The sequence below is a fragment of the Oncorhynchus mykiss genome, chromosome 23, assembly GCF_057628025.1.
Source record: "Oncorhynchus mykiss isolate SJ-2025 chromosome 23, ASM5762802v1, whole genome shotgun sequence".
NCBI classification, from domain to species: Eukaryota; Metazoa; Chordata; class Actinopteri; order Salmoniformes; family Salmonidae; genus Oncorhynchus; species Oncorhynchus mykiss.
The window spans coordinates 18,447,756-18,465,727 of NC_143044.1; the positions used below are offsets into that span (position 1 = coordinate 18,447,756).

General features: G+C 39.9%; 1 protein-coding gene across 2 annotated transcripts in view; it reads right to left on the reverse strand.

Moving 5' to 3' along the window:
• LOC110502525 (regulator of G protein signaling 7) overlaps window positions 1-17,972 on the reverse strand; it is a 118,168-nt gene that overhangs the window by 81,040 nt on the left and 19,156 nt on the right. The gene's annotated exons all lie outside the window — the stretch shown is intronic.

The following is a 17,972-nucleotide window of genomic DNA, read 5'->3' on the forward strand; positions in this document are numbered from 1 at the left end:
AGTCTGAGCACTGATGGAGGGATTGTGCGTTCCTGGTGTAACTCAGGCAGTTGTTGTTGCCGTCCTGTACCTGTGATGTTCGGATGTACCGATCCTGTGCAGGTGTTGTTACACGTGGTCTGCCACTGCGAGGACGTTCAGCTCTCCGCCCTGTCTCCCTGTAGCGCTGTCTTAGATGTCTCATAGTACGGACATTGCAATTTATTGCCCTGGCCACATCTGCAGTCCTCATGCCTCCTTGCAGCATGCCAAAGGCACGTTCACGCAGATGAGCAGGGACCCTGGGTATCATTCTTTTGATATTTTTCAGAGTCAGTAGAAAGGCCTCTTTAGTGTCTTAAGTTTTCATAACTGTGACCTTAATTGCCTACCGTCTGTAAGCTGTTAGTGTCTTAACGACCGATCCACAGGTGCATGTTCATTAATTGGTTAAGGTTCATTGAACAAGCATGGGGAAAAAGTGTTTAAACCCTTTACAATGAAGATCTGTGAAGTTATTTGGATTTTTACAAATTATCTTTGAAAGACAGGGTCCTGAAAAAGAGACGTTTCTTTTTTTGCTGTGTTCATTGTGTGGAAAGGCTCTCCATACCTGTTTAATTTTCTTATTTATAATGATGATGAAACTATCCAAGCAGTCGATACATCTCTTTTTAATGTTAATATTTGGTTGCATTGTCAATCAAAAATAATTCAATATTGCTTTTGTAATAGAGTAAATAGCCTAAATGTAAGGCTATTTTACAAACTAATGTAACATTCAACCTTAAAATGAGTTAGACTGAAGTTACCGTAACTATAAATGTCTTCTTATGTAATCATATAAAGTGTGCATGTTTAAGATATAATACATATGTTGTTGCAGGTCTGTGGAGATCTTTAAAATTGCTGAATAATCTGAATAATCAGTGTTGAACAGCATTGATCACTTGTACCATGTACATTTAATGTAATCTCAACTGCAATCCAGGTCTTTTGGTTCTGCTATTAGAATAAGGACAGAGATAACACTTTAATCTGTCGTATAAATAAACAAAATATCTGACATTTTATTCCCATTTGAACTTTGCTGTGCTTTTGAGTGACAACTAAACCAAAAATGAGACATTGTTTTTCCATTGGAATTTGGTTGTGCTTTTAGATGGTTGAAAGCATAGTGATAACACATTGGAAATTGAACACATTTTTGGCTGCCTTTTTGAGTGGGTGAATACAGGTTGTAATCTAATCAATCAACCAAATATTACCCAATTACCCACGTTGAAATGACATGGTGTGCCCAGTTGGTAGTCATTTCCGCTGGCCTATATAACACACAAAGGGCTTCACACAAAGGTTCCTCTGATCTTCCAATTAATGAGCCTCTCACTGATTGCTGCTTGGGGAGCTTGGCACTTCACAGCTCTTCACCCGGTTTCATATGTACAACTGCAAGGGCCTGAATAGACCTGATAACCAGCTGATGATTCACTGTAGTGTCTGTAGACAAGATACATTTTCCACAGCTGTATTAGTGTGACGAAGACAAACCTAGGCTTGTTCCTACATAATGACCTGCATACACACTATGCCCTCATAAATCAACAAATCAATAACATAGTGTACAATTAATTAACACAGTCGTCTTTCTATAAATAATGGGGCAAATGTCTGACATTGGGATTAACGTTTCAAAATGGTTTTAAACAAAAGGATTTTCATGCTGTTCCACATGTGTACTTGAAGGAATAGAAGTATAAATATATGCAAATTGACCCATAACTCCAGCTATACAACAACATAGGCCTAGGACTATACATCCTTCAGGCAGGGTTCATACAGACATCGGCAACTCAAATTCAAGGACTGTCAGGGACTTTTTCAAGCACTTAATATTGGGCTTACTTTAAATGCCATTCAGCTTATAAAGGCTTCATAAAGCCTTCATAATGCCTTCATAAGAACTACATGCATGTCTTACAAAGCATATGTAACTATGTCATGGTTTATAAAGTGTGCATACCTGTGACATAATCGCCAATGTAAAAAAAATCTTAAAAAAAATTCAGAATGGCACCAATTCCCCGATATCAGGGTACTCATGTCAACATGTTTGCTTTCAGAGCATATTTGATCCCAAATTATAAGAGGGAGCGATACGAATATGATATAAACATGTGCTTTATAAAGGGTGAGATGTTGTGCTGAAGGATGGCTGATGTTGTGCTGAAGGAAGTGAAGTCATGTTAGTCACATTACACCTAATCTCATTCCCAGACATGTTAGGGTTAGGTTTAAAATAAAATGACAGATTAGAAATTGTGGAAATAGGCATAGTTTAGCCATAATGATGACTTTGTGGCTGTGTTAACTAGTGATGACCAGGGAGAATGTTTTTGCTAACAAAGGACATAGCCTGATGACAAATACTTCACTTAGTAAGGTTACTCCCATAATATTCTATGGTCACTCCCACTAAGGCCAACTATGAATGGTTGATAATATCCCAGGCTTTTATGTGCTGTGTGAGCAATAGCCTGGGGATGACATGACACCAAGAAACACTTACCTTGATGAAAGTCCCCAACTTAAGGAAATTGAATGTGGCTTTTTTCTGGAAACAAGTTACATGTTCCTCAATGATTTTATGACTTAACGACCGGTCCTAAACTCTCTCTCTTGCACTGCAGTATGGAGAAGTCAAAAAAATCCTTTGTGTGTAGAGAGAGACTCTACCAAAACTTTAACATCAAAAGATTGGACATTGAAACAATATTTCTAACATAATGAATGTGTGAAATGGTCAGTGGGGATCTAAACAATAAATCCTGTCAAAAGTTTATTGTTTTGCAATATCATTACTGCTCGCGCGCCTCAGCGAGCGTCTGCGTGGACAGGCACTAAAATATAAATATGTTCTATTTGTGACACTCAACACGCTGCAGGTCCAGCCTCTGCCATCTCCTCATTGTTTTTTCGGAGCATATACCCACATGCCATCTTTTCATTGGTGTTTAGGAGCATATACCCACGTGGATGATTGATAGATGAACTGATGCCCACAATCCAGTCGGTTGTATTAATGCCGTAAAGTTGGTTGCCAACCACCATATAAAGTCCAAAGAAGTAAAAAAGAAGTCTGAGGAAGGACGAGAGATGACGAGAAAGGAATTTGGTTTACCGTTTTATCTGTGGATTAATTGTCGGAGTAGAGGACCCTGTGCATTTCAGGTACAACCCAATGTTTATATCCCAGGACAAATTAGCTAGAAACAGAAAGCTAGCTAGCTAAATCTCCATAAATGTTTAATGCTTTTTGACCTGTCCCCAAATTAATATAATTGGTTCAGAGTTTGTTTTGATATTTCAACCTGTGTGTCCTGATCGTGTCTGGTATGAAGGGACAAAATCAACATGCACTCAATGGGGCACGTGATGGGGGGCGCATCCAGTTTGGTCAGCATGTTACAGTTACGCCTGCTTACATTTGTATGTATGGGTGGTCCCGGCAATCTAACCCACTATCCTGGCATTGCAATGCTCTACCAGGATGCATGACAAGATTAAATATGTTTTGTGAAGCCTCAATTTAATCTGATTTATGTTTGAGGCTTTATGAAGGCTTTATGAAGGCTTTATAAGCTGCACATAATTTAAAGTGGGACCATGATTTTCAAGGACATCATTGTTATACAATTGTATAATTGTGACCCGTTCCAAAAAGCTAGGCGTATGTCGCATTTCATTACTTCACAGGAGAGGTATTGGAAGTATTCTTTTTTTTGGTTTATCCAAACGTGTTATTTGGCAGAAATGCCTTCTGGAACATGTGAACTTTCATGTGCCTTCATTACAAATGTATATGCCATCTGTAAATACGAATAACATTGTTAACCTTTCTGATCTCCCCATCCCGGATCCGGGTTCGTGAATACAGACTCAAGCTCATTACCATAACGCAACGTTAACTATTCATGAAAATCGCAAATGAAATGAAATAAATATGCTAGCTCTCAAGCTTAGCCTTTTGTTAACAACACTGTCATCTCAGATTTTCAAAATATGCTTCTCAACCATTGCAAAACAAGCATTTGTGTAACAGTATTGATGGCTAACGTAGCATTTAGCATTAGCATTCAGCTGGCAACATTTACACAAAAAAACAGAAAAGCATTCAAAAAAATCATTTACCTTTGAAGAACTTCAGATGTTTTCAATGAGGAGACTCTCAGATAGCAAATGTTCAGTTTTTCCTGAAAGATTATTTGTTTAGGACAAATCGCTCCGTTTTCTGCGTCACGTTTAGCTATGAAAAAACCCCTGTATCCAGGATTGTGTAAATCTATCAGCAAGCTCATTAGCATAACACAACGTTAACTATTTATGAAAATCGCAAATGAAATGAAATAAATATGCCATCTCTCAAGCTTAGCCTTTTGTAAACAACACTGTCATCTCAGATTTTCAAAATATGCTTCTCAACCATAGGAAAACAATAATTTGTGTAAAAGTAGCTAGCTAGAGTTAGCATTTCGCGTTAGCATTTAGCGTTAGCATTAGCGTTAGCATCCAGCACGCAACATTAACAAAAACATAAAAGCCTTCAAATAAAATCATTTACCTTTGAAGAACTTCTGATGTTTTCAATGAGGATACTCTCAGTTAGATAGCAGATGCTCAGTTTTTCCAAAAAGATTCCTTGTGTATTAGAAATAGCTCCGTTTTATACATCACATTTGGCTACCAAAAAAAATCCATAAATTCAGTCCTCAAAACGCAAACTTTTTTCCAAATTAACTCCATAATATCGACTGAAAACATGGCAAACGTTGTTTAGAATCAATCATCAAGGTGTTTTTCACATATCTCTTCATTGATACATCGTTCTTGGACACATGCTTTCTCCCCTGAATCAAATGGTAAAGTAGAAGCAGCTGGCAATTGCGCACCGAATTCGACGCAGGACACCAGGCGGACACTTGGAAAATGTAGTCTCTTATGGTCAATCTTCCAATGATATGCCTACAAATACGTCACAATGCTGCTAAGACCTTGGGCGAACGACAGAAAGTGTAGGCTCATTCGTTGCGCAATCACAGCCATATAAGGAGAGAATGGAAAACAGAGCTTCAGAAATTCTGCTAATTCCTGGGTGATGCATCATCTTGGTTTCGCCTGTAGAATGAGTTCTGGGGCACTTACAGACAAAATCTTTGCAGATTCTGAAACTTCAGAGTGTTTTCTTTCCAAAACTGTCAAGAATATGCATAGTCGAGCATCTTTTCGTGACAAAATATCGCGCTTAAAACGGGAACGTTTTTTATCCAAAAATGAAATAGCGCCCCTAGAGCTCTAACAGGTTAAATTACGAGCCTAGTTGGTTTAGCCACGGAAGAATACAGGAACCTTCTCGATAGCCATGATTGGCTGAGATAATGGACAGGCTGGATATGCCGAGAGATGGGATCGGATTGGTCTGCCATGTAGCATGCTCCTGTCTATAATATGAGCTGTTCATTATGTGTGGACAATTCTTTCTCCCATCACTTTTTTTAAAGATATCATGAAGAAATTAAAAAGTTTTGCTGGGATACTTTCTGGAGTACAATCGCCCATGATGACACTCTCTGATTCTAAAAATGAATCAGACAATGAGGAAATGCGGGTAAGAGTCTTGCTACATTTTCAGATATTATACGTTGCTAATTTTGTCAGAAAGTTGTTTTCATTGCAAGTTAAAGAGTACTGTTAGCTCGCTAGCTAATGTTATGTGTATGATCTGTGTAGTAATATCATTATAATTTTATACCCCTTTTTCTCCCCAGTTTCGTGATATTCAATTGTGATCCAATTACAATCTTGTCTCATCGCTCCAACCCCCCAACGGGCTCGATTATTTGCGTAAAAAAATACCTAAAGTTGTATTACCAAATTAGTTTGAATTGTTTTGGCAAAGTTTACAGGCAACTTTTGAGATATTTTGTAGTCACGTTGCGCAAGTTTGAACCGGTGTTTTTCTGGATCAAATGCGCCAAATAAATTGACATTTTGGATATATATCGACAGAATTAATCGAACAAAAGGACAATTTGTGATGTTTATGGGACATATTGGAGTGCCAACAAAATAAGCTCATCAAAGGTAAGGCATGAGTTATATTTTTACTTCTGAGTTTTGTGTCGTGCCTGCAGGGTTGAAATATGCTTTTCTCTCTTTGTTTACGGAGGTGCTATCCTCAGCTAACAGCATCGTTTGCTTTCGCCGAAAAGCTAGCGTCCCACATATCCCAGAGAGGTTAACACCCACTCGTTTAACCTGGAAGCCAGCTGCACCAATGTGTCGGAGGAAACACCCCAGGACTACCTGACATGATGACTCCTTGCTGTCCCCAGTCCACCTGACCGTGCTGCTGCTCCAGTTTCAACTGTTCTGTCTTAATATTATTCGACCATGCTGGTCATTTATGAACATTTGAACATCTTGGCCATGTTCAGTTATAATCTCCACCCGGCACAGCCAGAAGAGGACTGGCCACCCCACATAGCCTGGTTCCTCTCTAGGTTTCTTCCTAGGTTTTGGCCTTTCTAGGGAGTTTTTCCTAGCCACCGTGCTTCTACACCTGCATTGCTTGCTGTTTGGGGTTTTAGGCTGGGTTTCTGTACATCACTTTGAGATATCAGCTGATGTACGAAGGGCTATATAAATACATTTGATTTTGATTTGATTTGATTTGACTAACGAAGTCAGCCTGCAGGCGCCCGGCCCGCCACAAGTAATCATTAGAGCGCGATGAGCCAAGTAAAGCCCATCTCTGTTAAATCTAATGAGGCCCTACTGCAAATCAAGCAGACAACAACAGATGATCAACATCAATTCGCTAGGGGTATTAGATCCAACATGGATCCATGCAGAACTGTCTTCACCGGCGTAATGAATGAGACCCCACAATATTCTGGACATTCCTCGCGAATACCTTTTTTCCAGCAATTGGGCTGTTATTGCATCACATGCGTTATCACAACAGTTGTTCGTCACTTGACTGTCATTTAGAAAATTCCTTCCTGGATCAGTTGAAAATGTGTGAAAATATCACAGCGTAACTAATCAGCTGAACATCAAATGCGCATCCAACAAGTATCATGCATAATTATTGAAGAACCACATTAATGACAGTATCGATTTTAAGTATCAAGGTAAGGTGACTCTTTCGGTTAGAAGCATTCGATTTTGCAAAGCATTGATTATTTTGGATTCCTGTGCCCATGAGACACACACACACACACACACACACACACACACACACACACACACACACACACACACACACACACACATATATATATATATATGGCTGTGGCCTGGCTCTGGCTCTGGGGGAGGATGTTGTTCTCTCCTCCGTGTGACTCTGTACTGAGTGTCTCGCCAGGGCTGTTTTTGGCCCACATGAAAAATTCAATACTCTCTCTTAGCATCATTCGGCCTAGATACAGAACACAGCAGAGCATTATTCATCATAGCACACTCACAACCGTGATATATGATATAGCCATATGTTTTATATATGATTGGGAAGAATACAACGGAGGGATGATTGGGCTGTGACTGGAAACACCACACGTTTAAGTACCAATGTAGTACCGATCTTCATTTGAGCAGTTTGTTACATCAGGAAAATAATCCTGCAACAACAGGAAATGTAAATTATAATGAATGGACATTTTTGTAGTGGTCCATACAAAACCAATTGTGAAATTACAAACATCAGAAGCCTTTTTAAACCTCAAAGTTCTCCTGCAACAGGGTGATCAAATGAAGGTCCTACATCTATCTGTATGTGCATCTGCCAAGCATCATTAAGGAGATGTTGTATAGGCTACTGTAGCATTCTCCTTGATATTAAAAGAGCAAATGTTCCATAACCTGGAGGTAGAAAATATTGAGTTTTGCTCTTTTCTATAACCTACAGGGTTATATATATGGTCTAATTAATACAAAAATAGTTTTAAGTCAAATATGAGCTTTTGTCTGAAGCTGAAAAAGACAGAAATTTCCGAAGTAAATTGCTGCCTTCTAGGCAGAGTTCCTATATCCAGTGTCTGTGCGCTTTTGCCCATCTTAATCTTTTGTTTTTATTGGCCAGTCTGAGATATGGCGTTTTTTTTGCAACTCTGCCTAGAAGGCCAGCATCCCGGAGTTGCCTCTTCACTGTTGACATTGAGACTGGTGTTTTGCGGGTACTATTTAATGAAGCTGCCAGTTGAGGACTTGTGAGGTGTCTGTTTCTCAAACTAGACACTCTAATGCACTTGTCCTCTTGCTCAGTTGTGCACCGGGGGCTCCCACTCCTCTTTCAATTCTGGTTAGAGACAGTTTGCTCTGTTTTGAGAAAGGAGTAGTACACAGCGTTGTACAAGATCTTCCGTTTTTTGGCAATTTCTTGCATGGAATAGCCTTCATTTCTCAGAACAAGAATAGACTGACGAGTCTCAGAATAAAGTTAATTGTTTCTAGCCATTTTGAGCCTGTAATCGAGCACACAAATGCTGATGCTCCAGATACTCAACTAGTCTAAAGAAGGCCAGTCTTATTGCTCCTTAAACAGTACAACAGTTTTCAGCTGTGCTAATATATTTGCAAAAGGGTTTTCTAATGATCAATTGGATTAGCTAACACAACGTGCCATTTGGAACACAGGAGTGATGGTTGCTGATAATGGGCCTCTGTACCCCTAAGTAAATATTCCATTAAAATTCAGCCGTTTCCAGCTACAATAGTAATTTACAACATGAACAATGTCTACACTGTATTTCTGATCAATGTAATGGACAAAAAATGTGCCATATATTTTTCAACTGTGCTGTGATGTTTCACAAAAGTGGTAGCAATATCTTAACTATTTTTGCTAACTTTCTGTTAAAATGGATTGGAGTGAGATAATTTCTTTCTTTCGGGATATGTATGCCGAGTATGTCCACATCCCAGTCAGACCATTTTATTGGTAAACTACACGGTAATGTAGAAGTTGTATTTTTTTGTGATCCAATATGTAATATACACATATCATCATTTCGTTTAATCCAGAGATGTAACGGTCGTCGTATGAAGAAGAAGGTGAGGACCAAAGCGCAGCATGGTATGTGTTCATGGTGTATTTATTTAAACTCCAAACACTAAACAAAATAACAAAGAGAATCAAACGAAACTGAAACAGTTCTGTAAGGTGACGAAAAACACTAAACAGAAAATAATCACCCACAAAACACAGGTGGGAAAAGGCTACCTAAGTATGATTCTCAATCAGAGACAACGAACGACACCTGCCTCTGATTGAGAACCATACCAGGCCAAACACATAACCACAACATAGAAGAAAGAACATAGACAACCCACCCCAACTCATGCCCTGACCAAACTAAAACAAAGACATAACAAAGGAACTAAGGTCAGAACGTGACAAGAGAGGTGAGATAAAGTATATAGATCCTCTATGAGGCTGTGGAGGGATTCTAATTGTGGATTTAAAAGAAAACATGAATCATCAGCATACATTAACACCTTAGTTTTTAAGCCCTGGATTTCTAATCACTTAATATTATTGTTGGATTTGATTTTAAAAGCTAACATTTCGATGGCAATAATAAATAGATATGCCAATAGTGGACAACCTTGTTTTACTCCTCTTGACAGTTTAAAACTTTCTGAGATGTAGCTATTATTTACTATTTTACACCTAGGGTTACAATACATGATTTTAACCTATTTTATAAGAGATTCTCCAAAATTGAAATATTCCAGGCATTTATATATAAACTCTAGTCGTACTTTATCAAAGGCCTTTTCAAAGTCCGCTATGAATACCAGGCCTGGTTTCCCAAATATTTCATAGTGTTCCATTGTTTCCAGTACTTGTCTTATATTATCTCCAATGTATCGTCCATGTAAAAAAACCCTGTATGATTAGGATGCAAAATATCAGACAATACCTTTTTAATTCAAAGCACTAAGCATTTAGCTAGAATTTTTGCATCACAACACTGAAGAGTAAGAGGCATTTTTTTTAATCGACTAGATCTTTTATATTTACCACTTGGATCCTGTTTCAGTAATAATGAAATCAGACGTTGTTTAGTGTCCGATAATCTACCATTTATACAGGAGTGGTTAAAACAAGCTAATGACGGTCTTCTGAGAATATAAAAAAAAGATTGGTATACCTCCACTGGTATACCATCCAGCCCTGGAGTTTTCCCAGCCTTAAAGGCTTTAATTGCATCAAGAAGTTTCGCCTTTGTATTTTGGCCTTTACATGAGTCTTTCTGTACAGATGTTAATTTTACATTATTAATCGGGAAAAAAATCCATACAATTAGCTTCAGTTAGTGGAGATGGAGGAGACTGAAACTAAAATATTTGCTTCCTCTTTCAAAATATTGTTTGGTGAATCATGGGTGACTCCATCATTTGTAACAAGATTCAGTCAGTTATTTTTGGTAGCATTTCTATGTTGAATATTAAAAAATATTTTTGGTGCATTTTTACCCATATTCTATCCAGTTCGCTTTATTTTTCTGATATATTATACAGGATCTTTCTTGAAGAAGTTCCCCCCTTTTCTTTTTCTTCTAACTTATTCTGAGCATCTATGGTACAGGTTTTACTGCTATATATCTGTACTGTTAGTCCTTCCATTTCCTTTGTTAATATGGACTATTTTTGACCTAAAATGCTTTTGTTTTATAGATGAGTACTGAATTTGATGGCCTCTAAAGGCACATTTAAAAGTGTCCCTTACAATAAGGGGATCTGCTGTACCTATGTTATGTTGGAAAATAACAGTTAGAAATTCTTCTGTCCTCGTTAAAAACAAGTTATCATCCAATAGACTTTGATTCAATTTCCAATATGGAAATTCTGTAAAAGTAATATATATATATGCCAATGATCAAAATCAAATGGTATTAGTCACATGCGCCGAATACAACCTTACAGTGAAATGCTAACTTACGAGCCCTTAACCACCAATGCGGTTTTAAAAAATATGGATAAGAATAAGAAATAAAAGTAACAAGTAATTAAAGAGCAGCAATAAAATAACAATAGCAAGACTATATACAGGGGGGCACCGATTAGTTGAGGTAATATGTACATGAAGGTAGAGTTATTAAAGTGACTATGCATAGATGATTACAACAGAGAGTAGCAGCGGTGTAAAAGAGGGGGAGAGAGGGGTGGGGGCAATGCAAATAGTCTGGGTAGCCATTTGATTAGGTGTTCAGGGGTCTTATGGCTTGGGGGTAGAAGCTGTTCACAAGCCTCTTGGACCTAGACTTGGCGCTCCAGTACCACTTGCCTTGCGGTAGCAGAGAGAACAGTCTATGACTAGAGTGGCTGGAGTCGTTGACAATTTTTAGGGCCTTCCTCTGATACAGCCTTGTTTAGAGGTCCTGGATTGTAGAAATCCTGGCCCCTGTGATGTACAGTGCCTTATGCACTACCCTCTGTAGTGCCTTGCGGTCGGAGGCCGAGCAGTTGCCAAACCAGGCAGTGATGTAACCAGTCAGGATGCCATCGATGGTGCAGCTGTAAAACCTGTTGAGGATCTGAGGACCCATGCTAAACCTTTTCAGTCTCCGTAGGAGGAATAGGTTTTGTCGTGCCCTCTTTCCGACTGTCTTGGTGTGCTTGGACCATGTTAGTTTGTTGATGATGTGGACACCAAGGAACTTGAAGCTCTCAACTTGCTCCACTACAGCCCCGTCGATGAGAATGGGGGCATGCTCGGGCCTCTTTTTCCTGTAGTCCACAATCATCTCCTTTGTCTTGATCACGTTGGGGGAGAGGTTGTTGTCCTGGCACCACACGGCCAGATCTCTGACCTCCTCCCTATAGCCTGTCTCGTCGCTGTCGGTAATCAGGCCTACCACTGTTGTGTCACTTGCAGACTTAATGATGATGTTGGAGTCGTGCCTGGCCATGCAGTCATGAGTGAACAGGGACTACAGGAGGGGACTGAACACGCACCCCTGAGGGGCCCCTGTGTTGAGGATCAGCATGGCGGATGTGTTGCTACCTACCCTTACCACTTGGGGGCAGCCCGTCAGGAAGTCCAGGGTACTTAGCTTATTGATGAGCTTTGAGGGCACTATGGTGTTGAACGCTGAGCTGAAAGTCAATGAATAGCAATCTCACATAGGTGTTCCTTTTATCCAGGTGGGAAAGGGCAGTGTGGAGTGCAATAGAGACTGCATCATCTGTGGATCTGTTGGGGCGGTGTGCAAATTGGAGTGGGTCTAGGATTTATGGGAAATTGGTGTTGATGTGAGCCATGACCAGCCTTTCAAATCACTTCATGGCTACAGACATGAGTGCTACTGGTCGGTAGTCATTTAGGCAGGTTACCTTAGTGTTCCTGGGCACAGGCACTATGGTGGTCTGCTTAAAGCATGTTGGTATTACAGACTCGGACAGGGAGAGGTTGAAAATGTCAGTGAAAACGTTTGCCAGTTGGTCAGCGCATGCTCGCAGTACACGTCCCGGTAATCCATCTGGCCCGTTTTAAACGGGATATTTTGTCAGGAAAATATGCTAGAATATGCATATAATTGACAGCTTTGGATAGAAAACACTCTAACGTTTCCAAAACTGTAAAGACATTGTCTGTGAGTATAACAGAACTGATGTTGCAGGCGAAAGCCTGAGAAAAATCCAATCTGGAAGTGCCCCAGGTTTTGAAAGCGCTGCGTTCCAATGACTCTCTATTCAGCTGTGAATGTACCATCAACGACCTTACGCTTTCTACGTATTCCCCAAGTTGTCTACAGCATTGTGACGTAGTTTTACGCATTTCTGTTGAAGAATAGCCGTAGGCAGCCACATTGCGTAAGTGGTCACATGGTGGCTCCGAGAGAGATTCTCGCGTAAAATACAGAGGTAGCCATTACTCCAATCGGTCAAAGTGAAAAGGAATTGTCCCGACTGATATATTATCGAATAGATATTAGAAAAACACCTTGAGGATGGATTCTAAACAACATTTGCCATGTTTCTGTTGATATTATGGAGCTAATTTGGAATATTTTTCGGCGTTGTGGTGACCGCAATTTCCGGGCGATTTCTCAGCCAAACGTGAAGAACAAACGGAGTTATTTCGCCTACAAAAATAATATTTTGGGAAAAAATGAACTTTGGCTGTCTACCTGGGAGTCTCGTGAGTGAAAAAATCCGAAGTTCATCAAAGGTAAACGATTTAATTTGATTGCTTTTCTGATTTCCGTGACAAGTTTGCCTGCTGCTAGTAAGGCATAATGCTATGCTAGGCTATGATAAACTTACACAAATGCTTGTCTAGCGTTGGCTGTAAAGCATATTTTCAAAATCAGAGATGACAGGGTGATTAACAAAAGGCTAAGCTGTGTTCCAATATATTTCACTTGTGATTTTCATGAATAGGAATATTTTCTAGGAAGATATATGTCTGTTGCGTTATGCTAATTAGTGTCAGATGATGATAACGGTCCCGTTCACAGGCTGGGCGTCACTACAGGTTAAAGGTCTTACTCACATCGGCTGTGGAGAGCGTGATCACACAGTCTTCTGGAACAGCTGGTGCTCTCATGCATGTTTCAGTATTATTTGCTTCAAAGTGAGCAAAGAAGTAGTTTATCTCATCTGGTAGGCTCGTGTCACTGGGCAGCTCTTGGCTGTGCTTCCCTTTGTAGTCTGTAATGCTTGGCAAGCCCTGCCACATCCGACGAGCGTCAGAGCCGATGTAGTATGATTCGATCTTAGTCCTGCATTGATGATTTGCCTGTTTGATGGTTCGTCGGAGGGCATACCCTTTAGCTCAGTGCGGAAGTTGCCTGTAATCCATGGCTTCTGGTTAGGGTATTTCACAGTGGGGACGACGTCATTGATGCACTTATTGATGAAGCCAATGACTGATGTGATGTACTCCTTAATGCCATTGGAGTAATCTCGGCACATAATCCAGTCTGTGCTTGCAAAACAGTCCAGTAATTTAGCATCTGTTTCATCTGACCACTTTTTCATTGATCTAGTCACTGGTGTTTGCTGCTTAAATTTTTCCTTGTAAGCAGGAATCAGGAGGATAGAATTATGGTCAGATTTTCCAAATGGAGTGCGAGGGAGAGCTTTGTATGTGTCTCTGTGTGTGGAGGAAAGGTGGTCCAGAGTTTTTTTTCCTCTGGTTGCACATTTAACATGCGGATAGAAATTTAGTAAAACGGATGTAACCCTTTCATGCGTGAGTTCCAAATATCTCTAACGGTCGTCCCAGCGTGAGTTTTTTTATGCAAGTGATGTTAGAACGTTCTCTCCATTCCAGAATGTGATTGTTATGTAACAGTACATTTCATCCGCACTGCCCTCAAACCAAGGCACGCAGCCTGTTTTTATTTATAGGCAATTTTCAACTTTTCAACAATTTTCAAAAAACAAATGTTTTTTCTAAGAACAATTTGAATTGAGGTGTGTTCCACCTCATGCATTCACATAAAAGTAGTCGTTTTTACTTTTGCAGAACAATTCATTTTTTTTTACATTTCTGATCCTGTCAATATTCCCCAAACACTTCCCAATTGTTTGTGCATTTCAAGTCTGCAGAAATTTGCTCATCTCTCGTCCTGCACACACATGTTCACATCTTCCGTCTGTTGCCTGCATCGCAGTCATAGTTGTTTTGATTACCAATACTAACTTTGGAAATGTGTAAGTTTCTATCAAAGTAAGTGCCTTATTACGTTATAATAGTTTCTGCATATCGTGTTATGTCGTTTCTACTGTAGCATAATATTTTGTGTATATTCCTTATAACCGCGGACACGTGAGGTAACGTTACTCATTTTTTAACCTTTATGGTGTTATACTCAATGATTAGGTAGCTAGCTACATTCCTCTATTAGCTCTGGGAAACAATGCTAATTGCGTCAGAGAAGTATTATCTATGCTAGATGCTAGAGGCGTCACTACAGACACCCAGGCTCAAATCCAGACTGCGTTTCTATCAAAGTAACTACCTTATTACATTATAATAGTTTCTGTATGTCGTGTTATACCGTTTTTACTGTAGCTCACTGTGTGTATGGAGCATCATTTATTTGTTTATATTCCTTATAACCGCGGACATGCGAGGTAACATTACTCTTTTCATAACCTTTATGGTGTTATTTTTTAATTGTGCTTATATAGCTAGCTACATTCTTCTTTTAGCTCTGTAAAACAATGCTAATTGCGTCAGAGAAGTATTGGCTTGTTGTATTTTGAAGCTACCCCGGAAAAATTGAAAAATATCTTCTTATACCACTTGGTCGTTTTCTGAGTGCATTCCACAAAGCTGTTTATCATGTCCGCCTTATCCACTGTCCCCATTTTGAGGTTATAGTCAAGCACGCAGTCTGGTTTAATTTTTCTCTCTCCCGTCAGGTGGTCCACCTTCCCTGTGGCCAACATGGTTGCTGTATGGACAATGGAGAGGTCATGGATGTCTCGTTTGTCATGCCACTTTCCTGCCAGCTGTTAACATTTCTTATTTTGCATAACGGATCATTTAGGATGGCAGTAGCATTGTTGATGAAATGCAGTCATCGCAGCAGAACTAGGAAGCAGTCTTGGTAAACGATGGTGGAAAAGAAGGGAGTTGCAAACATAGGATCTGTGCTCCAGTATTCTCTTAGGTAGTTCTTCTTTACTATTCCCATGAGAAGGACTGTCACCAGGAAGGTATACATTTCACTAATTGTGGTTGTCACCCATTTAGCGAGTTTCCCCCCAACTCCTGGCTCTCTCTTCTCCTGTAACTCCAAAGCATAACGATTGGTCTCTGATATGTCTCCCACCAGCTCCTCTGTCAGAAACAACTTGAAGCACTCAGCCTCAGATGGAAATGGCAAGGGGAATGGCACTCCAGACTGGGACTCATCAGGGCAAACAGCAGGGTCAGGAGGGGTGAAATGGCTGGCAGCCTTCCAGCTACCACAGAACTCCTGTACTTCATCCACTGTCGGTCTGCCTCCATCACCACCAGTATCTTCAAAGGGAACTGGGACTTTGTCAGTGGACAAGGGGTCTTCAGATTCAGGGTTCTCAATGGCTGGGGGGGAAGCTCCTCACTTTCACTGGCAGAATCTGATTCCTGACTTTCAGACTCATTGTCAGAATTTTTTTAAATCTTCAGAATTTCCGAGTTGTCTCCTTTTATAAGACATTGCTAATGCTACATCGTAGCTCACTAGCTACATACATAAACAACAACACTAAATGGCTCAGTGAGAGGGAGTGAGAGATGACGTAATTGACTGCCTGCACGCACCATTTGTATCAATAAATTACTATCAGAGAATATTTTGTGTGGTAATTATTGATATATTTACTGTTTTATACATGTTTTTCAAGTCCCGGTGATAAATCATGCATTCCGATTCTTGCATAGATTGTAATGGCATATAATATGTGTGTAAAATACTTTTTTGAAGGTTGTACTGATTATGATGAGCTAAGCTAATTCCAGCTATGTGTGGAGCCATGTTTGTTGACATACAATGAATTCTGGGATTCACGTAATCGTCTGTCAGACCAAAGATGCTATAATAAAATGAGGTGAGTAAGGGTTCACTCATTTTTTGAGAACTTCAGGAAGTGAATGGTGGAATGTGAACGATGGTAGACGACACACCCCTTCAACATGCGTACTATAAACAGACCAAACTCATCTAGTCTTCTCTTATCTTTGGTTTCTGTGAGGAAAAAAAGCATGGCGGCACGCTGAAACTAATCAGCGTCGGATTACTTTCGATTTCTAGAAAGTGTTTTACTCAATTATTTTGACAATAGTGAGCTCACCCGTGATGTGATTAATTATAAATAGTAATTTCTATTAGCTAATACATGTTGTAATTTATGTCAGCCGGGAGTTATAAAATATGACCGTTTCCTCAGTTAACCTACATTTTTCCGGTTTGGATGATTGCATTATGCTATAAATACTTATGTGAATATCTGAACATTGCATCCAAAAATAAACTGCTCACATTCTGGACATAACTTTGTAAGGACTGTGTTTGCGTAAACAGTTTCTGAAAAAAGTGTGGCTGATCAAATGCTGATTGTTGCGTCAATCGAAACTGGCCGTTCTAAATAAGCATTCTAATCACACGGGTGTGATCGTACGCTTCAGGGACCACTGTAGAACGATCACACACATATGATGGTAGGTGTGAAAGGGTTAAGTTTCCCTGCATTAAAGTCCCAGACTACTAGGAGCGCCGCCTCTGGGTGAGCGTTTTCTTGTTTGCTTATTGCGGAATACAGCTCATTCAATGCTGTTTTAGTAACAGCCTCTGACTGTGGTGGTATGTAAACAGCTATGAAAAATACAGATGAAAACTCTCTCGGTAGATAGTGGGGTCTACAGCTTATCATGAGATACTCTTCCTCAGGCGAGCAATAGCTCGAGACTTCCTTAGATATCGTGCACCAGCTGTTACTTACAAAAAAAAATACATAGTCCGCCGCCCCTGGTCTTACCAGAAGCTGCTGTTCTATCCAGCTGGTGCAGCGTATAACCAGCCAGCTGTATGTTGATTGTGTCGTCGTTCAACTACGACTCTGTGAAGCATAAGATATTACAGTTTTGAATGTCCTGTTGGTAGTTTAATTTTCCGCGTAGGTCATATTTTTTTGTCTAAAGATTGTATGTTTGCCAGCAGAATGGAAGTTAGCTTCCTTCCATTCTCAGAAGGCAGCCCGCCCTCCGGACCCCTTTTCTCCGCCTCCTCTTCACACAAATCACGGGGATCTGAGCCTGTTCCCGAGAAAGCAGTATATCGTTCACGTCGGGCTCGTCAGACTTGTTAAAGGCAAAAAAGGATTTTGCCAATCCGTGGTGAGTAATCACAGTCCGGATGTCCAAAAGTTATTTTCGTTCATAAGAGATGGTAGCAGCAACATTATGTACAAAATAAGTACAAAAATAAGTT